The sequence below is a fragment of the Neomonachus schauinslandi genome, chromosome 6 (assembly GCF_002201575.2).
Source record: "Neomonachus schauinslandi chromosome 6, ASM220157v2, whole genome shotgun sequence".
Lineage (NCBI taxonomy): Eukaryota > Metazoa > Chordata > Mammalia > Carnivora > Phocidae > Neomonachus > Neomonachus schauinslandi.
This window is the reverse complement of record NC_058408.1, coordinates 107,255,527-107,282,222: the sequence shown is the minus strand read 5'-3', so window position 1 is coordinate 107,282,222 and position 26,696 is coordinate 107,255,527.

Sequence of the window (26,696 nt, the reverse complement as noted above, 5' to 3'; positions counted from 1 at the left end):
TCTGTCAAATAAATAAAATATTTAAAAATAAATTAATTAAAAATTAAAAAATTAAAGCTCTGCTTACAAATTTGATAACCTAGATGAAGTTGACAAATTCCTTGAAAGACACAATGTGCTAAAACTCCCATAAGAAGAAATGGACCAAAAAAAGGAGAGGAGGACATCAGCAAGATAGTGGGCTAGGAGGTCTCAATGTGCATCTCTCCCCCAACAACAACAAAAAATTTTTAATAAAATAACTAACTGAAATAAATCAGTTGGAGAAAGACAAACACCATATGATTTCACTCATATGTGGAATTTAAGAAACAAAACAAAGAAAAAAAGAGAAAAACAAAAAACAAACTCTTAATATAGAGAACAAACTGGTGGTTCCCAGAGGGATGGGAGTGGAGGGATGGGTGACATAGGTGACTGGGATTAAGAGCACACCTATCATGATGAGCACTGAGTAATGATTAGGATTGTTGAATTGCTGTATTGTACACCTGAAACTAATATAATACTCTGTGTTAATTATACTGGAACTAAAATTTTTCTTTAATTTAATAAATGAGTAAAAATAAAAATAAATAAATACCCCTAAAAATAGCTCAGAGAAAGCTCTGGACTTCTAAGAAGCAGCAAAAACCCTCTGGATCTCAACAGTTGAGAATGGCTACATCGAAGACCATAGGAAGCACATTAACTTGTATCATCCCAGTCCCCAGTCAAGAGCAGCTTGGAACCACAGGGGATCCCCTAAGAGGGTTTCACCGCAGGGGGCCAAAGAGAGCAGGAGAACCCCAGAAAGCCTCACCACTGTGGACATGTGCAGCCTTTGCTACACAGGTATCCCACAGTCTGCAGCAATGCTGCTCCCAGCAGGTGGAGCTGCCTGGAGTCCCCTCCACCGCGTCTACTCCCTGGGGCTGGAGCTGTCACTTGGGGTGAGGCTTGCCCCCAGAAACCCCAGTTGCTGCGGTGCCCCACTCTCCGGGATCAGCATACCGCAGCCCCTCACCATACACAGACTGGATGCCTCTGCCCTGCGCCCCACACGCTGTATCTCAGGTTGCATCTCTGAACCGTCATTGCTAGGACTGGCCACCTGCTGTCCTGAGCCCTGTCCCCTGGGTGCCAGGTCATGGCTCTGACCCATCATTGCTGCAACGGGGCTGCTGCTCCCCTGAGCTCCATGACGCACCCAGGTTGCAGCTCTGACAGGTCATCACCCAGGAACACTGCCATCGCCCTGAGCCTGCAGAGCCCCAGGTCACAGCTCTGAGCCATCGTTGCCTGAGAGCGCTGCCAGCACTGAGCCCAGCATCCCAGGTCCCAGCTCATGGCCCGGACTCCTCATTGCATGTGGTTCTGAACTGTCCTTGCCTTCCTGTGCGGCCACTGCTCTGAGTCCTACCCACGTGTCAGCTCACGGCTCTGAACGGTCACTGCTCTTGATAAGGAAAATCTGTGTCCTAAGATGGCCTGCCGAGCCAGCCAGAGAGTCCCAGTCCTTGCCCCGGGGCTCTTCTGGGTTTTTCTCCCTGCCCTGCTTCGCTCATGCACCAAAAGTGCCAAGTATGCGGAAGTAGAAGTGTATGAAATGCCCCCTCTGTTTGTGCTCGGGGCTCCTCTCCTCTGAGTGCGCCGTCGTTAAATAAACCTCCTAGCCTCCAAGATCTCCGGGTGCCGCTTGGTTCTTCGGTCGGGCGATCCAGCCCAGGTTTTGTAACACTCTGAGCCCAGGTCCCACAACATGGCTTTAGTGAACCACCCACCATCAGAGCATATTGCTCCTGTCTCATGACTACCCCTGGGGCCAGTTATGAGGCTTTGACCCACCATCCCCAAGCTGCCACTGTACCCTGCCCCCGGGTCCAAGCCATGACTACAGCTCATCAGGCCAGGGCCGATGCTGCAGCCTGTCCCCCCAACACACCGGCTGGCGTCACTTCATCCCGCAGATAAAAAAAAGAACAGGAGAACCCAAGCAGCCTTCCCCTCTGAGGATCCCAGCAGCCCCGCTCGCCGCGGCCACCCGCATGACCTCTGCCATGTCGGCCCCAGGAAACTCCCAGCATCTGGCCAACATCGAGCGCAGCTGATAAAGCTGCCACTATGCCTTCCCAGGAACCAGAGCTGCTGCATCCCACCCAACCAGTGCCCTCAGAACCACCTCCAGATGGAAGTCCTTCCCCACAGAAGCCAGTCTGAAAAGGCCAAAGGAGATGACTGCAGAGTCATCAACGCAAAACCAGCAGAGACACGAAAGGCAAGGAAACAGGACACCACCACCACATCACAAAATTTTCAAGTAACTGACCCCAAAGAAATGGAGAGCCATTAAGTTATCTGGGGAAAAAATTTTTAATAAAATTTTTAAGAAATTTTATTTTAATAAAATATTTTAAGAAACTCTGTGAGATTCAAGAGAACACAGACAACTCAGTGAACTCAGGGAAACAATAACCATTGTTGGCGGGACCCTTGTGCACACTTGGTGGGAATATAAACTGGCCCCGCCCCGGGGGAGGGGAGAGATGGGGGTTTAAGGATCCATGTCTGAAACTAATAGATACAGAAGTCCTGGAGATCTAATACAGTACAGGGACCACAGACAACAAAACTCTGCTGCAAACATTAAACTTACTAAGAGATTAGATTTCAGTTGTTCCCACCACTAGAGGAAATGATAATGATGTGACAAGAGCTGAGGCTACAATAGCGGTCATACCGCGATATAAATGTATCACCTCAGTAAGTGGTGCACTTAAACTTACATGATGTTACATGTCAGTTATATCTCAATTTTTAAATTATCCTTATTTTCTGTTTTCTCCTTTCTTTTGAAGTGATAATTTCTAGAATACATTAGTGTATATCAAGGTGTATGTGGTTCTACTTTTGTACAACAAAAATATCCCTGAAAAATAAATATTACTTCATTGTGTTATCAGATTGCATTCTGCCCCATTGTACAATTTTTCACTCATTTACTCTCTCTTTTTTTGCACTGGAAGGTGTTAGAATGAGGTCAGTACACACTGGTGTGTCTAGATCCCTATGTGCAGGGTTTATACCCTAAAACACAAGTGCCAAAATATTCCAACCATAGTATTTATTATCAAAGTACAATCAGTGGAAGTTATTGTGCCTAATATGAACCATATAGTCATTAATCATCTGGAAATTAAAATAGACATGCACGTGTGCATGTGCATGTACACCTACATATTAGTGGCACAAATGTATCTGAAAAGGTTCTGATGTAATTATTTGACAACACTGATACCATGCCATTAGTTTTATTTTTAAATTGTTTCCCAGGATGATTCTGTTCCCCTAGGTGATTCTCAGGATTTGTCAGAGGTTGGAGCTCTTATTATCACTAGTCACCTTCCCAGATTTGCAACACATATGTAGAAAGAGTTCTATGAGTTATGAAAACGGATCTGATATTTGCCAACTGAAATAATTTAATTTTTTAGTTTTGTATAGACTGTGAGACAGGTGTCTGCTTTATCCTTTTCCATGTAGATATCCAAGCTCTCCTAATACCATTTCTGTAAAGCCTATACTTTTTCTTTTTTTTTTAAATGAAACCGCCTTTTCTTTTCCTTTTTTTTTTTAAAGATTTTATTTATTTATTTGTCAGAGCGAGAGAGAGAGGGAGGGAGCAGAAGCAGGGGAGAAGCAGAGGGAGAAGCAGGCTCCCCGCTGAGCAAGGAGCCTGATGCAGGACTCGATCCCAGGACCCTGGGGTCATGACCTGAGCCAAAGGCAGACGCTTAACCGACTGAGCCACCCAGGCATCCAAAGATTTTATTTATCTATTTGAGAGAGAAAGAGAGAGGGAAAGAAAGAGAGAGCACAAGCGGGGTGAGGGGCAGAGGGAATAGCAGGCTCTTGGCTGAGCAGGGAGCCCGATGGAGGGCTCCATCCCAGGACTCCAAGATCATGACCTGAGCTGAAGGCAGACACTCAACCGACTGAGCCACCCAGGCACCCCTAGCCCATACTTTTTCAATTGAACTATCTTGCACTGGTGTCAAACTCTATGAACCATAGATGTGTGGGTTTATTTCTAGACTCAAAATTCTATTCAGTTGATTTATATGTTTAGAACTGTGTAAGGACCACACTATCTTGATTAACATGGCTTTGTAGTAAGTTTTGAAATTGCGAAGTCTAAGTCCTCCAACTTCATGCTTCTTTTTCAAGATTGTTTTGGCTAATCTGGATTCCTTGCATTTCCAAATGAATCTTAGGGTCAACTTGTCAGTTTCTGCCAAAAAAGGCAATCACAATATTGGTACAGAATGCCTTGAATCTGCAGATTTCTTTTGGGAGTATTGCCATCTTGGCAATATGACGTCTTCCATTACATGGACAAAGGATGCTTTTTCGTTTATTTATAGCTTTTATATTTTTTTGATAATGTTTTATAGTTTTCATTGTGCCAGTTAAATCTATTCCTAAGTATTTTTTATATGACTGCATATAGATTTGTTTTCTTAATTCCATTTTGCACTGTTCATTGCTCATGTATAGAAATACAACAGATTTTAAATTTCTGGATAAAACCCCTGGGGTGACAAAAGACCAGGATGCAGAAATAGAAAATCCGAAGTCTTTCTTGCTAAGAACCTGCCTTTCCCAGCTAACAGTGGGACGATGTTTATATTTCCAACACTAGGAAGCCCAAAACCTGTTATTATGGGTTCCTAATCTAAGCATTTTTTGCAGAAAATGTGAAAAATATGCATAATTGTTTACCCTCTCAAGGAGATCTGTTGCTGAACTGCATTATGACTGGTGGGTTTTTACCTTGACCCTAAGCTGAGGGTTGTCCTGTCCCTGGGTCTGATATTCTCCTCAGCCCCACTCAGATCTCAGTCGTCTGTCTCAATCTGTGCCTTTCAAACCAAATCTAAATGGAAAAGAATGTTAGTCATGTAACTCAGTCTATATCACTCCAAACATCAGTCCAATTGAACAAAACTGGTTTGGCATCTGCTGGTGGGATATTATCCGTACGAGATAGGCAATGTGTTATTTTAGGAATGATATTATCATCTCAAATATTAGCATGAAATTCAGGACAGCACTCAATCTGAACTCAAATTATCGTATCTTCTATGGTCATTCTCATGGTATGCTAAGTAAATTTCCCTGATTCAAGACACGATTAGGTCTCCCAAAGCAAATCTCTCCCTAAACAATTACCTACCTGTCTGTTTCTTGCTCTCTGGCTCTCTTTCTCTCTGATAGCGAAATACCAGGTGTTCCCACATGAAGCACTTTCATTACGGGGGTTTGAGTAAATCCTGTCTCCCCTACTGAGAACAGATAACATAAAGAGATAAGAAAAATGTTTTCTCTTCAGCGTCCTCAGAAACTGAGGTCATTACAGCTTATGGTTAATCTGAGAGTATATATTGCATACAAAAACCTGAACTCATTGACCTCTAAAAAGACATTTTTACTTCTCTTCACCAGTTTAAATACTATTTCACCTGGTAAAATTATGTATCTTTATAGCTGTCTCTTTAATAACTAAAAGAAATCCAGCATAGTTTCATTTTCACATCAATACTTTAACTCAAAATAATTCAGTATATATTACTTTAAATACTCTTGTTATGAATCATGTTTGAAACATTGACTAAAAAAAGACTAGCCTAGGGGCGCCTGGGTGGCTCAGTTGGTTAAGCGACTGCCTTCGGCTCAGGTCATGATCCTGGAGTCCCTGGATCGAGTCCCTGGATCGAGTCCCGCATCGGGCTCCCTGCTCGGCAGGGAGTCTGCTTCTCCCTCTGACCCTCCTCCCTCTCATGCTCTCTGTCTCTCATTCTCTCTGTCTCAAATAAATAAATAAATAAATAAATCTTTAAAAAAAAAAAGACTAGCCTATGAATTGGGAATTTTCATGAATTCTTACTCCATGGTTTTCTCAAAATTATGTCAATTACTGTTGTGTTGTATATAATCTAATCACTAAAGACACAATATCATTATCGTACTGATACAATTACCTAAACAATTACCTACCTGTATTCTATAATCTCAAAGTGTGATTTCATTATCTCCTGGGTGGGGGGCACCTGAGCCAGTACATTATCCTTCCCCCATCAGTGAATACACACAGTAATATTTCCACTGTCAGTAAAAATTATGAACAGAATTCTTGCTTTTTGTGTGTTATTTTTCCATTATATGACAGGAAAAAAAACATCTTGGCAAAATACTTGACAGAAGAGAATTGCTCGAAACTGTTTCACTTAGCTTTCTAGTTACCTTAACTCTGAGGGAAAATGAAATAGAGAAATGGAGTTGCTCATGTTTTATATTTAATTTTATTAAAATGGGTCTTTATTCCAAAGTACTATCTTTTGTTATTTTGACATTTAAATTTTTTCATGATACTTACTTTTTTCATTTAGTTTTATGAATTTTCCTAGTTTCTATTGCTTCATATTTTGTTTGCATATAATATTGTGGATTTTCTGTAAGCTCTTGCTTTGTGTACTTAGATTATTGATTATCATCCTTTCCAAAATATATATTTGTACTGATATGTCCATATTAGCAGGGCTTAATCTGTATCCCTAAAGTAAAAATATATAGTCATTATTAGATGTGCAGATTTTCAACCTATATATTTACCAAATTTCTTTTAGGAACATAGATTATTTTTAAATTGGAAAAAACATATTAAAAATAAAAAGTTCTATCACAGTCCAAGGCTCAGCTTAAATTATATTTTCTGGAAACACTCCCAGTGAGTGTGACAAGCATTTCAAAGATGTGGCCATTAACATGACAAGTTCCTGTAACTGTCAGATCTGGTCACTGGACCTCAGCCCTTGGGTTTCTTTGCGAACTCAGTCTGTCTTACTTTAGAGTTACTTAAGGCTCACCTGCTGTCCGCAGCTCGTCCTCCCGAAGGGGACCAGAGGGACAGGGACAAAGTCTCTTTTTTGGTCCTATTTTTTTCTAGGGCCGGGCACAGTGAATGTTTCCTGTATTTGTTGAATGTGATCAATCAGATTATCCATAAAATAAGAAATTATAGTTGGCTTCAGCAGATCAAGGCCAGGGGAGCTCATACTCTAAGATAGAAAGCTGCCAAGATTAGGCTCAAGACCTCTGCTTCTCACCATGGTCCCTAAGAGGGGGCTCAGCCAGCCTCTGGGCACCCACACCAGCAATGGGCCCGCGCTGGCTCGCTGCTCCTTGTACATGCTTGCCGTCCTCCTCGGGCTCCGGGCCAGGCCCTCTCCTCGCACCTCCAGCGCCTTCACACCTACTCTCTGTGCCGGAAAGTTATGTCCCCTTCCAGCTGGCCACCTCCTGGGTACCTGGAAAGTTTCAACTCTGTAATAGACTGGCTTGGTCCCTCCCAACAGCACATTCTGCTTTTCCTTCTTGCCCTTTCCCACAATTGTCACTCTGGATCTGTGTGAACATTTGCTTTATGCTCCTCTTTCTTGCTTCATTGGAATCTCCAGAAAGTCCGTCTTGATTATGGCTGGTTCCAGCATCTGGCACAGAGTGGAGAGAACAGAGCTGGCTCACTGACACGTGGACAGGCTGCATGTCAGCATGACTGGGACTCTTGTGGAAGGGGCTATCTGGATGCTGCCACCTTCCCAGAACCCCCTCCAGATGCTGGGAAGACAGGTGTGCACCTCATTCTGCTTCCTCCACTTGAGCCATGGTCTTATTTCCAGGCAGCTCTTCTGTCTCTATGGGGAGCCTGGCACCTCCCAGGAAAAGCTTCACTGGGTAAGCCAGGCCCCTCTCTTGGCCTCAGTGTCCTCAGCTTTGGTCAATATCAAAGGACAATCGTAAGTTGCAAAGCAGAGCCTAGTAGAAATGATATCATTTTGGTGCCTCCAGACCGGAAAGTGGCAGCCAGGCCCACCTGGGTGACCCTCCTTTGGACCTTAGGTTGGCAGCGAGCAGGGTTAAAGCCCCAAATTCTTCTGCAGTGAGAAAGGAAGCCAACCCCTGGCCTCCCAATTAACTAAAAGCAAATGATTATCCAAGACAACTGGGTGAGACTGATTCAATCAGTGGATGGTCTTAAGAGCAAAGCTGAGAATTCCCCAAAGAAGAAATTCCCAAAATGGAGAACAGCTTCAGCTCTTGCCTATGTTTCCAGAGATCCTTCCCTACAGACGTCATTGCCCCTTTTCAACTAAAGTAAAATTTCCACATATTTTGGAAGGACATAAAATACACTTTCTAAGTGAAATCTTCCAAGAGGCTTGCCATTCTCTCAGGTTGGAAGCTTAATGGGGTACCCATAGGACAAGATTCATCACATCAGAGATCGTGGGGAAGATGTTTGCCCAAAGTACTCACGTGTTGCGCCAAAAGAAACTGAAGGGGACCCAGTGTACTAAAGAGACAAAGATTCAGAATGTTTCCTACGTGGGAAGAAGAGAGTGGGTGGGCCAAATGTTTCTCTGCCCTTGGGTGTTATTGGTACCTTAGGAAAAAGGATTAAAAAGATAAAGACCTCCCTGGATTTGCTTTTCCATATCTACAGCTATTTATTAAATGGAGACCAATCAATCCAGTCTTGGGGCCTGATGGAAGGTGCAGCACTTTTGATTCACTGAATAAAGAGACATTGCAGATTTGTCCATCATCAGTGAGGGGTGAGATATTCCAACCCTACCAGCAGAAGGACATTAGATGCCAAATCTTTCAAGAAAACTGCACAAGATTTCCCACTGGCACTGTCAGGCTAGTAACTGCATTTCTGGCATATTTTTATTAAAGATAAGAAAGAGAGAGGTCTCAATTTAACTTACATCATTAGGTCTACACCCAAGGGTAGGGACCAAAGTATTAGCTATTCACAGAAGAAACACCAGGGCCCAGATCAAAGAACAGTATTTTCCCAGGAGTTCAGATATCCTTTATGTACAAGGGAATGTCCCTGTAACATGCCAAATCACTACTTAGGAATTTTCTTGAAGGGGAGTTGAAGGGTGGGACCTCCATCTGTTAAAACAACAGCATGAACTAGAATGCTCCAGGGCTCATACCATGAAGGGCATATCAGCCCTGGCTCATCAGGGAGGCTTCACCATAAACCAGGTCAGAGCCATGACAGGGCAGGCATCCAGATCCTCTCTGGACACAGATCTTTAAGAATGAACCATCATATGGGGCACCTGGCTGGCTCAGTCGGAAGAATGTGTGACTCTCGATCTCAGGGCTGTGAGTTTGAGCCCCACGCTGAGTGTAGAGATTACTTAAATTAAAAACTTTTAAAAAAATCATAGCTTAATAAAGCCTTGATGGAAGATTACACAAACATTCACAGGGAATGGACCAGCAACTCCGTGGTACACAATGGCCACATGGAAGCATCCAGGCCTTTTTAAGTTCATTGTGCTCCAACTTATCCTCTGTAGTGTGCGCACAGCTCATGTATGCTCTTCTATCGAAAGCAGATGTGTGTCGTTTTACAGCTGAGACCATTTTCAGTGAGAGAGACAGTGCCCCAAGGAGGTCAGGGTGTTGTCCCAAGGGGCAATTTTATCCATCAAAAAAAGAATTTTCCAATGCTTTTTGCTAAATCTTTTCCATGTGAAATACTTATTTTACAACTTGAACTTGAATCCTTATTATAGAATAGAATGTACTACAAAGAAATTAATACAAACTTTGCACAAATCAAGTTTGCTCCACTATTCTTTCTTTCCATTTGTCTCTGTTTAGGCAATGATAAAACTGTGACTTTTAAAAAAAATTATAGAACAGGGGCACCTGAGTGGCTCCGTGGGTTAAGCATCTGCCTTCGGCTCAGGTCATGATCTCAGGGTCCTGGGATCAAGTCCTGCATCGGGCTCTCTGCTCCGCGGGAAGTCTGCTTCTCCCTCTCCCTCTGCCCTCCCCTGTCCCCCACTTAAGCCTGCTCTCTCTCTCTCAAATAAAATAAAGTCTTTTTTAAAAAAATAAAAATTGTAGAATGGACATGCAAATAGGCAGATACTCCTCATGGGCCTTTTTCTTGGGGTATACCTCAAAGACTTGTGTTGGTTTCTCCTATGACTGAGGAAATGAACAGCAGATCTGTAAGTGCCATTTCAACCACACTGTTGTGATTGATGTGCTATCAAGGCATGAAGTGAATGAAGAAGGGGATCCAATGGAGTACTTGTAAGTTGACAGAAATACCTGTGGTACTTCCTATAGGAATTCCTTGTGACCACATCTTAGCTGAGCCAGTAACACACACTTTAAGAGGTTCAATACTTTCTTCACTTGAACACTTGGCATACAGCAACCAGCCACCTGACCTTCACCTGTTCTGCGGCCAGAAGGGTCTCAGAGCGCACAGAGGCCATTAAGGAGAGTTGCTGCGGTGACCAGGGACTATCCAAAGCCCTGCAGCAGGCTCCCCTCTGCCGCTGGCCAGCCACCTGCCACCCTCCTGTTCCTCTCCAACCTCGGTTCCCCACTGGAGCTGTTTGGGGAACAACCAGCCAGCCTCAAATCCTGACCTCGGACCTGCACAAAGTCCCGACTGCTTGGGCCAGGAGTGAGTCCCAACTCTCCCACCAAACGGAAAGGATGCTCTGACCTTCTTCCCACCAAGATCTGACTAGATCGCTAACCGGTAAATCCCGATTCGCGCCCCAGAGGCAAAACAGTGGCTTCTTGCACCTAAGGCTTGCCCCACTTCAACAGGCGTTCACAGGAGGCGCCCGACAACCCAAGGGACCTGGACCTGACCCAGAACTTGACACTTCTGGTCCCCAGTTCTCAGGCGCAGCAGTCAGAGAGTGACAAGACTCCCTTGTGGAGTCCCCATGCTACACTCCACACGCCAGCTGGGTGTAATGTTCTTGCAGAAGCTCCAGCCTAGACTCCCACCCCAAACTTGCATCAGCTCCCGGTTGGACACCGCAGTCGCACGCACACACTCAGGTAGAGTCTGAGAGCGACAGCGGGGACCTCAGCGGAGCAGGTGCCTTCTGACGGCCCTGCGGGGAGCGGGGCTCCTCTGGGCCAGTCCACAGGGACATCAACCCACCCAAACCCGACTCCTAGCACCGTCCTTGGCCTGCGGAAATCCCATCCACAGGGAAATACAGGACCCATACATACTACCTGGGTCTTTCCAAACCTCTGACAAAGAAAAAAATAGAAAGTATAAATATTAATTGTAAAATGCAAAATACATTACTACATATGCTCTAGGCATAAAGGGGATGTTTCCAATGACTTTAGGGCAATTAGATTTGAGAATTCAGGTGAGATGGATATATTTAGGGAAAAATTCAACTTGCCCAAAACAGCTCAAGGAGAAATGGTTGTCCTATAATCACTTAAAAACAGCATTAGTCCAAACTCTTCCTATAAAGAAAACATCAGACCAAACTGATTCATTAGGACATTCATTTAATGAATAAATTTTTACCTAAGATTTTAGATACTAGTAAGACTGGGCATACATAATTTATTCCAAAGCTATCTTAACATGATCTAAACCCCTAAACATAGTGTCAATAAAGAAAATTATTATAGGCCTTATTGATGCCATGATTAGCAACTAAAAAAAAAATATTAACAATTCTAATCCAGAAATACATAAGGATACCTCATGAGCTAACTGGGTTATTCCAAGAACACAAAACATTCTTTTAATATAAGAAAAACCTATCTAAATCACTACATGAGCAGGTTACAGGATTAGAAATTGTATTATGGTAATTAATGAAAAAAGGGAATTAAAATTTTCAAAATCTGTAGAGGAGGAGGAAATAAACTGAGCCAATCAGAAGTAAATGGACTCCTTTGGCAGAAATTGATAATACATAATAAATATCATACTGAATGGGAAATGGGAAATGTAGACAATGATGCCACCCCTTGCTATTATAACTCAGTATATATAGGCTATGCTTCATAATGTAAAAGGTATTTTCTTTTCCTACTTGCCCTAATGCAACTTTCCATAATTCAGTGAACATAAACCTAGTCCATGTTTTTGTTTTTGCTGCATATGTATGTGCATCGAAGAATAATCAATGTTATTTATTGCTGAAGCTCTTATTTTTATAAATGTCATACTATAAAATTTAGGCAACTTGATTTTTCACTGAACATTGTATACCAGAACTCTCAACTATATAGTTCTAGTCTATTATTTTGAATTATGCAGGATTATTACCTTACATGAGATTTATTTGGGAGCTCTGTTGTATAAGTACATGCAAGTTTCTTTAAAGGATACATCCGGTAGCAGGGGTGCCAAATATCCACAACTTCAATAGGAATATCAACTAGAAATATTTCCTAGTGGCTGTGCAGAGTAACTAAGCAAATCATACTCATCGCACTTGCTATTTCCCCACCTACTCTCAATCTTATTTGTAGTAACAGATGGGAGATATTTGCAAAATGAAGTAGATCTATATGTCATACTGCCTTGGGAAGATGTGGGAGACACGCTTTATTCTGTAATTAGCAGGACACGATTTGGGTTAAAAATCTAAAGTATGTAAAACACATTATACAGTGTAGGAAAAAGCATACCAGACTGACAGAAAATGCTCCAAAATGCTTGAGAAATGATTCTGTATCCTAAAGCTCAAAATTAGGAAAATCATTTCAAAGCTGGACATTCAGACACCAGGCTATTCCTCAAAAACTCTGGTTAACAACATGGCATTTAGATGCTCAACTGGGTACTCTCAGATCTTGTGACATCTTGCTGTCCAAGAGCCTCTTTCTTTTGAAGCCCAAACTGCTATTCATTGACAGCTGTCTTCTCCATGTGTTTGTTGGTTTTACGCTCCAGACTCTAATCCAGCTTTTCTCCAAAGCACCATGAACTGCACAGCCAAGGGCCTGAGCCCTGGGGAATACTGCTGCCCTACCAGGAGGGATCATCAGCTCATGGAGCTTTCCTGAAGACAGCATTTATGCACAGGCTCTAAAGAGGCCTTTGCCTTCGGCTGCTGTGTGGATGACTGTGGGATGATGACCTATGGTTGTTTTTTTCTGAAGCTTAGAACCATTTTCTGGAGCCACATTCTTGGTCCTAGCGGTGGACCTTTGCAGACCCCTCATCCCAAAGCTGCTGCATTCTCTGGCTCACCCTGTGTTAGCAGAAACCTGACCACTACTAGTTTGAAAACACCCGCCCTGCTGTTGTGACTTAAGGGAGGAGCGCACCTGCTGCCCTAAATGCCCAGGATTCAGGTGCATGAGCAGCTGATCCTGGAACACAATTTGTCTTGATCCTTCTGAAGCCGAGCTTGCTGTGGAGGACATCAAGTAGCCATTCTGCTGCTGTCCTTGATACAGTGAATAAGGACAGTAGGCCTGCTGCCGCTGCTGCCTCTCCCCCTGCTGACTATAAACTTGCTGCAGAATGAAGGCCCTCGCATTCCAGCTCTGCCCGGTCTCAGGCCCATACTTCTCGAAGTACTGCACGGAAGTCGAAGGATGAAGATAGATCGCTGATTCGTAGCTGTAAGATGAATAATTGGCATACAGTCTATTCCCCATGTCACCCTGATACTCCGAAGCATAGCTCTGTTCCTTTTTAATGCCTGGGACCCCAGGGTCCCCTGAGCCATCCTGTTGATTGGGAACCCATTGTGTCTCAGGAGAGAAATAGCCCACTCCTCCTGGAAGAGCCTCCAGGGTAGAGGAGCAGCTCTGCTCAGGGGCCCAGATGGGAGATTCTGCCTGGGGGTTCCGGAGGCTTCCACATGAATGACCGTGGATAGGGAACGCATGCAGTTTCCTAGCTGCAAATATTCTCTGTCTCTCTTTCAGTGGCAGGCGGGCTCTTTTGTTCTGGAACCAGTTCTAAGAGAAAAGAGACTCATGATTGATTAAGTTGGCTTATTTGGCATCATTCCACAACACAGTTCCATAACGTGGGAGAGAATATAGTTAAGCTTTGTCATTACTTTTACTCAAGCTGCCACACCAGAATGAACTCGTGACTCAATGTATTCTAAGTTATCTTTTGAAATTTGTTTTCAAAGGCTACACATAAGAGCCTGACTCATAACTTCACTGCATATTTTATGTGACCATAAGTATTCTACTTAGCACCTCCAGTCTCCCATTTTTTTTATCCCTAAAATGAAGACAGTTATACATGCCAACCATAATCCCCGGGACTTTGGGGGAGGTGGAAATGATACAATGCTTTCTTAGATAATCCATTCTAATAAGCCATGGTTTCTGTAGGTCAGTCATGCAGCATGGGTAATAGTGTTTGAGTGGGGGTCCTTTTGCCCATTTGCTCACTCCTGGAATCCCCTCTGTCTCCAAGCTCAGGAATGCTTTAGGCCATTAGTAGCACTGAAGCTAGAAGGATCTCTGATCCACTCGTGATGATTGCTTAAAACAAAACTCTTAGGCACAATGAACCTGACACCTCCAAATACTCATTCTTACAACTGTCCAACATAGATAATTTTACAGAAAGCAGAGTTCCAAGAGTCAGTTTGTCAGAGGTTATAGGGCCAGTTAGAAGATCATCTCATGAGGACTCAACTGAAAAACAAGCTCACTTTCTCTAGTGTAACAACAGCCTCCTAGGATCCTCCCCCAAGCTGTGCTCACTTCCTGATCACATCATAGGCATTTTCTCTAAGCACATGCATCCTCAAGTCAACTCTATTTGACCACTCAACTCTTTCCTGGTTATAACCTTGTTCAGATTTTCTACTTATTTGTATGGAATCATTGATTTGTATTTTCCTTACAATGTTTCCAGCTCATGAAACTTTTACAATAGAACATCATTAGTTCTATAGTATTTGCCTATACTTTTACCCTCCAAACCAACCTAGATCTTCCTGTTGTCAAGCAACCAACAAATCAAGTGATTTATGGACAATAACATAAGAGAAATGATAATTTTCTTAACTGTGTGTATAAAAAAATATTGCAATTCTAAAATTTCATATAGCTGATGATTCACCAATCATTTCCAAAATCATAACTGAGATCCCCTGAACAAAGTATCAGTTCATGATGGGGCTCATGGCTGGCTCAGTCAGATGAGCATGTGACTCTTGATGTCAGAGTCATGAGTTAGCCCCACGTTGGGTGTAGAGCTTATTTAAATAAATAAAACTTAAAAAAAGATATTGGTTCATGCAACAATTCGTTGTGAAGCACCCACTAAAGCTGTGAGGTATTATGCCAAGTGGGGGGTGGGGGGCACTATCAAGACAAGTCCTTTCTCCTGTACTTCAGACCCATATACCCAACTGTTTACTTCCTATCTCCTCCTGGAGGTATAATTGGCAAACCAAACATCGTTGTGTCCAAAATGAAACTCTAGTGCCTCTGTCTGGCATAAAACCTCCATTCCCAGGCCTTCTCTATCTTAAAGGCAACTTCAATCTTCCATTTGCTTAAGCCAACATTTTGGAGCCTTCTTTATTGCATACGCAATGAGATAGAATGCAGAAATCTCTCAGCAAATGATCAGCCCCACCTTGAAAATAACACAAGTCTTTCCAGCTGTCTGTACTTCCACAACCAGTGGCCTGGTCCAAACCATCATTGTCCCGATTCTAGATAACTGCAGTATGTTCTTAACTGGTCTCTGCTTCCAGACTTTCCTCACAAGCATCAGATTTTTCCAGGAAACACAGAACATATTCATACCCACATTGAGATGAGTAAGAAAAGTGACCCAGATGTCAACACTTTGTCCCATGACATGCTATTAAAGTTTTTCTTAATTCCTTTACATTCTCTACAAAAAAGATGTAGCAAAGCTTTGAATATTTCACTTACATCAATCGCATATATTTGACAATAGAGTCTTTCAGCCAGTTTTTTTCGAGTGATAAAATCAGGGTAAGGAGTATCTTCAAATATGTGATTAAGTAGGCACAATTCATCCTTAGTAAATTTACGTCTGGGTTTTCCAATTACTCTTCTCCCTCTTGTTTCTTTTACTTTGTTATGACCATCTTCATTTGGAGATCCTAAAAAACCTGTATATGGAAAAACAAAAGCATTGGGGAATACTGATAGTATCTAGAGGAAAAATAAAGACAGTTCACTGGCTAACCATTCATAAAATAAAATTTTTATAAAGTAAAGCCCTGGGGTACCTGGGTGGCTCAGTTGTTAAGCATCTGCCTTTGGCTCTAGTCATGATCCCAGGGTCCTGGGATCAGCTTCAGCGGGAAGCCTGCTTCTCCCTCTCCCACTCCCTCTGCTTGTGTTTCCTCTCTCGCTGTGTCTCTCTCTGTCAAATATATAAAAACTTAAAAAAAAAAAAAAAAAAGTAAAGCCCTACCTCATACCTATTTGTAAGATTACTAATGGGTTAAAGGCCTATCTTTAAAATTATGAGAAAATGAGATTTATGAGCCAGGACATGGAAGGATTTCTTTAGCCTAACAAAGAGTCATACACTACAGGGGAAAAGACAGATAAGAAAATGTTCAGCCTCATTAGTAATTGAAGAAATACAAAATAAGCCAGCTCACACCCATGTGATAACCCACAATATAGATGTATGGGGGTAGGGTGGGGGAAGGACAACAAAGATTAAAGAAGGTAGGAAATCTGCATCCATGTTGGTACACTTTGTTGAAAACTGTTCTAAGAGATAAGGAGGACCTTATATAATAATAAAGGGTCAGTTCACCAAGGATATAAAACAATTTTAAATATTTATGAACCAAACCTCAGAGCTTCCAAATATATGTAGTGAACACTGACAAAAACTGAAGGAAGAAACAGGAAATACAATAATAACAGACTGCAATGTCCTAGTTTCAATAATGGATAAAAACAACCAAACAAAAGATCAGTAAGGAAATAAGGGACTTAAACAACACTATAAGCTAGTCAGACATAATAAACAGATACAGAACACTAACAGCAGAATGTACGTTCTTCTCAAGTGCACCAGAAGCATTCTCTGGACTACATGTTAGACCACAAAGTAAGTCTTAAATTAAAGAATACTGAAATCATACTCCTCCCCCCCCCCCAATCATAATGGAATGAAACTAGAAATCAATAGCAGACGGTAAACTGGAAAATCCACAAATCTGAAAATTAATCAACACTGAAACCACCACTGGGTTAAAGAAGTCACAGTGAAATTAGAAAATACCTTAAGACAAATGAAAAACATAACACCAAAATTTATGGGATGCAATGATAGCATTGCTAAAAGAGAATTTTATAGCTCTAAACAAGCACATTTAAAAAGATCTGAAATCAACAATCTAACTTTATACCTCAAGGGACTAGAAGAACTAAATCCAAACTCAGAAGATAAAGGATCTAATTAAGATAAAAGCAGAGATAAAAAAAATTGAAAAGCAACAAAACAGTTGTTTTTTTGAAAGGATCAACAAAATTGATAAATCTTTGCCTAGATTAACTAAGAAAAAAATAAAATCAGAAATGAGGCCACTACAATGTCATAAACATAAAAATGATTACAAGAGAATACCATGAACAAATGTACACCAACAAATTGGATAACCTAGATGACATGGATAAACTCTGGAAACACACAACCTACCAAGACTGAAAAACATTGCTGAGACAATTAAAGAAGATGAAACAAGTAAATAGATATATCTATGTTCATGGATTGGAAAACTAAATACTGGTAGAATGTCTATACTACCCAAAGTGATTTTTTTTTAAGATTTTATTTACTTATTTGACAGAACGAGTACATGAGAGAGCACCAGCAGGGGGAGCAACAGGCAGAGGGAGAGGGAGAGGGAGAGGGAGAAGCAGGCTCCCAGCTGAGCAGGGAGCCCGATGCAGGGCTGGATGCCAGAACCCTGGGAATCATGACCTGAGCTGAAGGCAGACGCTTAACGGACTGAACCACCCAGGCGCCCCTACCCAAAGTGATTTACAGATTCAGTACAACCCCTATCAAAATTCCAATAGCATTTTTTGTGGAAATAGAAAAATTCAGCCTAAAATTCATTTGGAATCTCAGGAGATCCTGAAGAGCCAAAACAACCTTGAAAAAGAGCAATTTGGAGATCTCACACCTTCTGATTTCAAAACTTACAAAACTACAGTAATCGAATAAGTGTGGATGCTGGCATAAAGACAGAAAGGTAGACCAGTGGAATCGAATAGAGAGCCCAAAATAAACCCTCACATATATGGTCAAATGATTCTTGACAAGGGTCCAGACCATTCAAGGGGAAGGGATAGTCTTTTCAACAAATGGGGTTGGAAAATTGGATATCCACATGCAAAAAAATGAACTTGGACCCTTACCTTACATCATATACAAAAACTCAAACAGATCAAAATCTCAACAGAACTAAAAAATAAACTCCTAGAAGAAAATGGGGGCAAAATCTCATGACATTGGATTTGGCAATCCTTTCCTGGGATATCAAAAACACAGGCGACAAGAGGGAAAAAAAATCAGACTACATCAAAAATTTAAATTATGTATCGAAAGACACAGTCAACAAACTGAAAAGGCAACCTAAGGAATGGGAGAAAATATCTGCATATCATATCTAATAAAGGGTTAATATCCAGAATATATAAAGAACTCCTACAACTCAAGATTAAAACAAACGGGATTTAAATGGGCAAAGGACTTGAATAAATATTTCTCCGAAGATACACAAATGGCTACAAGCATATGAAAAAATGTTTAATTTTACTAATCATTAGGGAAACATAAATCAAACCCTTAAAAGAAAATTTCCATCATAGTTTGTCTCTGCCCAACATGTGTCCTTTATTTTTTTTTAAGGATTTATTTATTTAGGGAGAGAGCGCACGCAGGGGGTGGGGCAGAGGAAGAGGGAGACAAGCAGACTCCCCACTGAGCAGGGAGCCCAAGGCGGGGCTGGTTCCCAGGACTCTTTGAGACCATGACCTGAGCCAAAATCAAGAGCCAGAGGCTTAACCCACTGAGCCACCCTGGCGCCCCCAATATGTGTCCTTTAAACAGTTGAGCATCGTCTCTACTTTCTACCAGCCCCAGGTTTCTGCTTCTGACTTCCTGAACTCACCAGAAAGTTCCTTTTTTCTTCCTTCTCACCTTGTTTCTCCTTTCCCAGGTGAAGACACGGCACACGTGTCCAGAGCAGGGCTAATTCTCAGAGAAGCCATTGGCATTTGGGGTCAGTGCTTTCTGAAAAACTCTCATACACTCGTACATGGACTCACTGTCTCCCTCCAAGGTTGACAGTAGCTCCCTCCAGTCAGAAAGATAACAGAAAAAACTGCCCCCACACATTTCCAAATATTGGCTCTAGGGACTCCAGCCCTTCCTAAATGCTGCCGGATGAGTTAACAGACCTCTTTTGAGTCTCCATTTCTCCACCTAACAGGGTCTAAGCGGATCTATAGCATGGAGCCATGAAAAAAAATGAATGAGTAAATCCCAGCTCATACTAAGAACACAGTAACTGTTGGCTCTTACCCCTCTTCTCCCAGAAACTCATAGAGACTATAGGGGAACGGTGACCATGTTGCATTCCAGACCACCCGTAACCCAGAGCCAAAGATGATAGCTAACTGGATCCAGGAGAGGGAGGAAGGCCACAACAGAGCATTCTGGAGGCTGATTCCTAGCCCTGGGTCTCCATCCATAGCAACACAGCAATGTCAAAGACCCAGGCTTCCCTAACCTGGTCTGAAATAATCCCAAAATGACCTACAAAGAACTACAGATTGCTTAGAGAGAAAAATTACCCTGGAATTGCCAAATCCAACCTTCTTCATTAAGAGCCCCTCCCTACTTTGCAAGTGAAGAGACAGATTCAGAGTCAGTCTGCAGGGAAGGAATTGCCCAGCGAGAATAGCTCGCTCACAACCTGCATATCACACTCAGATACTTCCACTTGTGGGAGTGAAGATTAGATTAGCTGCTACAGGGGGAAAAAAAAAAATCCAGTGGACAAGGCAGGTCTTGAAAACACTAACAATGGTAATTTTCTTCCTGTTTACCATAAGTGTTTCCTCAGAGAATATTAAGAAAGGAGGGCAGTACGGAGTGACCCCCTGCACAAAGTGGAAGCTAATGAACACCCAGCAATGTTGTTAATCTCATCTGTGCTGAGCCCAATCCTACAAATCAATAAAAAGGGCCTGAAGGGAATTAGGGAAAGAAGCCCCCATTTTTTGTTTTGTTTTTGTTTTTTGTAAAATCCATCTCTCTGGGCCAAACCTTTCCTATTTTTGTGTGACCGTGAGCATATCATTTCACCCCTCAAGACAGTGTTCCCCCAAGAATTATTTGCTCCCCGTGTCATAATTCCTATTTAGGGTGCTAGGGAAGTTATTATTACACACCTTTTACCTTGGGAAGTAACAGAAGTTGGAAGACAGTAAGTGCGTTGCCCAAGGGCATGAGCAAAAAGAGGCAGAAGCTGAAGGTCAAATCTAGCCTTCACGCCAGACACACAGTGCGGTTCCTTAACTCCCAGGGCCTCAGATGAGGAAGGAGGCGGATGAATTCCCACAACATTAACCCCATGCAAGTTGGCCTGAGCCCAAAGGACAACTTCCTTCATGGGAAACAAAGTAGTTGAGCTCTGGAAGTTTTATTTAAATCTTTGATCCTTGGCTGGGAGTAAGAGGCTGGTCCAAAGTAAAAGGAAGCACTGTATTTAAAAACCTCTACCTTCCCCCACAAACTTCAATATATACCACTTTCCTACCCATTGCCCTTGAGAAGTGTCAAAGTTCTCCAGCTTGAGGGCTTCTTCGGAGGTTCAGGGGAGCACACCTACTTGTATACACTTCACGGAAGAAGGAAGGGTCCTCCTCTATCGGGGAAGGTTGACCTCTTTTGAATGCACAGCTTAAGGAGAAACGCACATGGAGTGGGGACACACACCTAGCCAACCAGATCATCCAAGAATCAACCCCGGTGTCAACGGGGTGAGAGATGTCACAGCCAGATCACCCTCACATCCACAGATCTCCCTCTTGAGCCACTGGTTGTGAACAGACTCCAAGTTCTGTAGGGTTTGGGAACACACAACACTAACAAGGGAGCAAGAGAGCACTCTGTTCACGGCAAAATGGCACTCAGGGTCTTTGCTTAGGGAGACCAGCTGGAGATGGCCAAGATGAGGGGGAAGGGAGTTGGTAGATCTGGTTTGAGGTTTTACTGCATCACCTATCCCCTCCCACTCACCATCAATCTATATAAAGACTTCCCAGCATCTCTGAAAAGCAAATGTGCACATTTATTAAAAATAAAAACCCAGTGGGACACCCGGATGGCTCAGTCGGTTAAGCGTCTGCCTTCGGCTCAGGTCATTATCTCGGGGTCCTGGGATTGAGTTCCGCATCGGGCTCCCTGATCCATGGGGAGCCTGCTTCTCCCTCTCCCTCTGCCCCTCTCCCTCTGCCCCTCTCCCTCTGCCTGCTGCTCCCCCTGCTTGTGCATGCACTCACTCGCTCGCTGGCAAATAAATAAAATAATAATAATAATAATAAAAAGTGAAAAAAATAATAGAAACTCAGTAAAAGTTGCAAGCAAACAGACATTCTTTTGTATCATCTCAGACCCTTAGGATCAGGGCTCCGGAGTCCACCTACCTGTGCTCTGAGGCTGATGGCCCATGGGGCAGTGCTGAAGGCTACGGTCCTCCCAGGCCATACTCTGCATCTTTGGCTGCTCTCCGGACGCTGGGCTGAAGGCCATTTCTAGAGCAGTTTCACAGAGGGCTTCACATCCTAAAGGCACTGCTGCTGGGCCACCATTGCTTGGGGATCACTCTGATGCAGAGTTTTGCCACTGAGACAGGGATGGTGATGGGCCAGTGGACTCCTGGGTCCACCAATCCGTAGTTGAGTGGCCTCTGACAGATGACTCACATCTCACTCACTAGCGTACCACCCAAAAGACGCAAGGCACAGCTGAACAGACCACAGAGCCTTCTTGCCTCACTTAAGGGTTCATCTAGAAAAACCAAAAGTCAAGATCCCCTGTATTTTCTGAATCTACTTTCTCAAAGAACAGGAGTGTCAAGTCTCTTCCATATCGCAAGCTCGCGAAGTTCCAAATGATTTCTGAACTTCACAGAACATCGAATCCTTTGTGAAGTAGGAAAAACTAAAATCCCAGGGCCACTTCCATTCTTCCAGGCTAGCTCTTTTGGTTTGGGAAATTTTTTTAAAACTTTGTATCCCGTTAACTTGTTGCCATCCATGAAAATTAAGAGAGAGAAGAGTATGATGACCCCGGAAATCCCACCGCTCAACTCTGCTGTCCGGCAACACGGCCCATCTTATTTCATGAAGCCACCCGTTCCACTCATCTCAACACCCCCTCCAAATTCTGAAGTGAATCCTACACATATTGTTTCACCCCGAAACACTTCCGTATATCTAAAATATAAGAAATCTTTTTCTAAGGCCAGTTCCTTATTGTCTGTTATTTATTAAGGTTGGGTCTACTTTTTCTAAATCCCACCCCCAAGTTTTATTGGGATATAATTGACAAGAAATCCCTTTTATGTAACCAAAGGTGCATTTTTAAATTACCCGAGCCTCTCTGTAAGTCCTACTGCCCAAATCTAGTGTACAGCAACCAGTCACATATGCGACCTGAGCTGTCCCCAGCCTCTAGGCCTGCACTTTTCAAAAAATGAAAGCTCAAAGCCCTACAAAACACTAGAACACCAAGTAGGCTGCCTCCCCCCCACAGCAACTCACCCTTAGGAGCCTCCTTGAGCCTCCAGCCCAGAGTCTTTCCGAGTGATAAAGCAACGAGCGTCCGAGCAGCAGTAATATACCCCCGAGGTGCCCACCCTAGACCCACCTTACACAGAGCCCTGGATCGCCCCGCCCCAGACACGCCTCTTGATCACATCACCTTTTCAAAACCTAATTTCCATTCTTTAAAGCACCACTGAAGCTAATTTTATTTAATCCCCATAATACCCTGACAAAATAGGTATTATTTTTTCCCCACTTAGACTTGAGGACATTGGGGGCAAAGAGGTTCAGACCACAGAGTGAGCCTCTGGCAGGAGCAGTTTGACCTCTGACCTCATGTTTGTCACCATCACCTGATTATGTGACAGACTGCTGACCACTGGCGGACGGTAGCTTCCTATGGTTCACTGATGACCCACAGTGCTTGATATGTCCCTGACGAAGCTCTACTGGGTGAGACTGGAAACAGGAGAGACCAGAGATTAATACTGAATAAGGATGATGGGCATTAGATCATTGGCTAATTCCTCTTATCCCTTAGACAGTCCTTTTTTTTTTAGAATGATTTTTTTTTTTAAGATTTTATTTATTGATTTGACAGGGAGAGACACAGTGAGAGAGGGAACATAAGCAGAGGGAGTGGGAGAGGGAGAAGTGGGCTTCCCGCTGAGCAGGGAGCCCAAAGTGGGGCTCAATCCCAGGAACCCGGGATCGTGACCTGAGCGGAAGACAGATGCTGAACAACTGAGCCACCCAGGCGCCCCCCGCCCTTAGTCCTTTGATATAACTGAAACACCCATTTTACAGATGAGGAAACTGCAGGTCACTGGCATTTTCTACACAACTGTAGGACTTTCCCAAATGTGTGGGAGAAATTTTTTTTAATGCTCCAGGTGTGGAAAACACAACATCTGTTTGACAGCTGTTTCAGATGATTTTGTCAGAATTCAGAGGGGTCCACATGTTCCCCCATCTATTTAACCAAACTGCTACAAATCTATGTGGCAGGCCCAAAGCACAGATTTTTCATACATTAACTTAAATTGTAGCAGCCCAGTGGGGATAGATACTACTTATACCCAATATACATTTGAGGACACTGAAGCACAGAGAGGTCAAACTCTAAAAAAAGGAAAATGCCTAGAGAAACATAAAGTAGATGAAAGTAAGGGTTTTAACTGGGCAAGTTAAGAGGCATCTGGTTGGCTCAGTCAGTAGAACATGCGACTCTTGACCTCAGGGTCATGAGTTCAAGCCTCACGCTCGGCAGTTCGGCATAGAACTTAGTTAAAAAAAAAAAAATTACTTGGTATTGATTGGGCAAGTTAATGGCTGAAGTGGAACAGGAGCCCAATGTTCCTGACTTGATCCCAGTGTAGATCATGCGTCACCAACCAAAGGGAAGAAAAAGCATGAGGACGCACAGACTCGAAGGGCAGATGAAATCATGGGAGGTCACGTCAGTGAGTTATTGCTGTAGATGGGTCGTCTGCTGGCTGCTGGGGTCAGAGGCATTGACAGTTCCGCCAGTCTGTTGGGGCAGTAAGCAGGTGCTCTGAGGTAGTTGAGGGGAATATGTGGGAAGCAGGGTTGGAGGAGACTGGAGACTGAGAGCGCAGAGCAAACCAAAATAAGGTTGCACCTAAACTGATTTATTTGGCCTTCTTTTTTTTTTCTTCCCAGTAATTCAAAATTCAGATCAAAAATGTTTTTGTTTTATATTTTCTCTCAGTACTTTGCATTCACAGGTGTCCCCTCCCTGAAGCTGCTTCTCCGAGCATTTTTACCAGACACCTCACTTCCTTACATTACTTGCCTTACATTCTTCCTCACCTCCAGTCCATCTCGCTTCTGTTCCCACTCTATTTTTGGACGTCACTGGCAAAGGTCAACAAGTCGGCCCTTAAATTACCCAGTCTTATGGTTAATCTTCCTCCCTAAGTCATCAAACATTGTTGGCCAGTCTTTTTTTCTTTTTCTTGAAAACTCTCTTACTTCAGATTCTTTATAATAAGCTTGGCTTTAAGGGATATCCACTGAGTCCTTTGAACTTTTTTTTTTATAAAGATTTTTATTTATTCATTTGACAGAGAGAGACACAGCGAGAGAGGGAACACGAGCAGGGGGAGTGGGAGAGGGAGAAGCAGGCTTCCCGCGAAGCGGGGAGCCCGATATGGGGCTCGATCCCAGGACCCTGGGATCATGACCTGAGCCGAAGGCAGACGCTTAACGACTGAGCCACCCAGGCGCCCCTCCTCTGAACTTTTTAAAAATACCCCATAACAATAAGAGCCCAACACACACCAGGTCCTGTGCATCAAGGCCCGTGATATGGCTGTGAACTGCACAAATACAGTCTCTGTGATCAGAAAACCAGCATTTGGGTGAACTTTTAATACTTAACTCCCAATTATCACCTGCAAGGAAATGTCAAAACTTACTAGAATGCCTAACAGGGACTTTCATGACCTGGCCACTATTTCTTTCAGCCTGGTCTTTGAGACTCCATGGCCTCCTGCAAACTCTTAGCTCCAACCAGGCCAGACCATTTACAGCTACCGTGATAGTCTCTGCCTTTCCTGGCCTATAGATCTGCCTCCTGAGCTATGAAAATAAGTTTCAGGCGACTTTAAAAGAAAATAACCAAGGGCACCTGATTGCCTCCGTCTGTTGAGTATCCAATTCTTGATTTTGGCTCAGGTCATGATCTCATGGGTCTTGGGATGGAGCCCCACATCGGGCTCTGTGCTCAGCAGGGAGTCTCTTTGGAATTCTCTCTCTCCCTCTGCCCCTTCCCCTCTGTTCTCGCTCTCTCTCTCTAAAATCAATCAATCAATCAATCTTTTTAAAAAAAGTTAAACTTAAATGCCCAAAAATATGGTTAGTCCTCAGTTTGCTTACTTCAAAGATGCAAGATTTTCCTTCTACACAGATATTTGAAAGAGTATTTTACTCATTCATTTATCTGAGACCCTACCCTGTGCCACAATCTTTCTATGCAGAGATTAGTAACAATGTATTCATTATATCCAAGTCTGGGTCATTTTTTCTTTGGTCTGTTTGTTTGTTTGTTTGTTTGTTTTTACAAAGACATTACATTTGCCCCTAGGTGAACCCTTTTCTTTTTCTTTCTCAACATACATGCTCAAAGGGAAATTATTAGGTATTTTCACTTCCTTCCATCCCCTACCCCATACTGAAATATTGGTTGCTCATGAGAAGTTGATCTCTGTCAAATTGTAAGCAATGTGCAACAGTATTCCACAAGAAAGAGTAAAACTATTTACACACCTGTGTAATAATTTAGTATTTAATAGCTGAGGCTACCTGCAAGGGTTAACCAGCCCTGGAAATCAACACCTGGATTTGTGGGATAAAAATAAAGGTTTGCAGGGCACCTGGGTGGCTCAGTCAGTTAAGTGCCTGCCTTTGGCTCGGGTCATGGTCTCAGGATCCTGGATCAAGTCCTGCGTCAGACTTCCTGCTCACAGGGGAGTCTGCTTCTCCCTCTCCCTCTGCCTGCTCGTGATCTCTCTCTCTCATTCTCTCTCTCTCAAATAAATAAATCTTTAAAAAAATAATAACTTCCCTATTGAAGTATTAAAGCCACACTCCATAAATTTGGTGAATTTGGCAAATTGGCTTTGGGCATATTGGGTCTTGTTGACTTTATGTAAATTGCCCATTCAATGTATTGCATTTTCTCAAACTGAATTTTAGGCATTTGCTCGCTTCTTCCTCCCACAACACAGCAGTTTAGTTCACCGACGTTTAACAACAGTAAGAACAACCAGAAAACATTTATTGAATTTTTACTTTATGCCACCTCTAAACTAACCACTTCCAAAATCAGAGTCCCGGGGCACCTGAGTGGCTCAGTTGGTTAAGCATCTGCCTTCGGCTCAGGTCATGATCCCAGGGTCCTGGGATCGAGCCCCGCATCGGGCTCCCTACTCCGCGGGAAGCCTGCTTCTCCCTCTCCCACTCACCCCCTTTGTGTTCCCTCT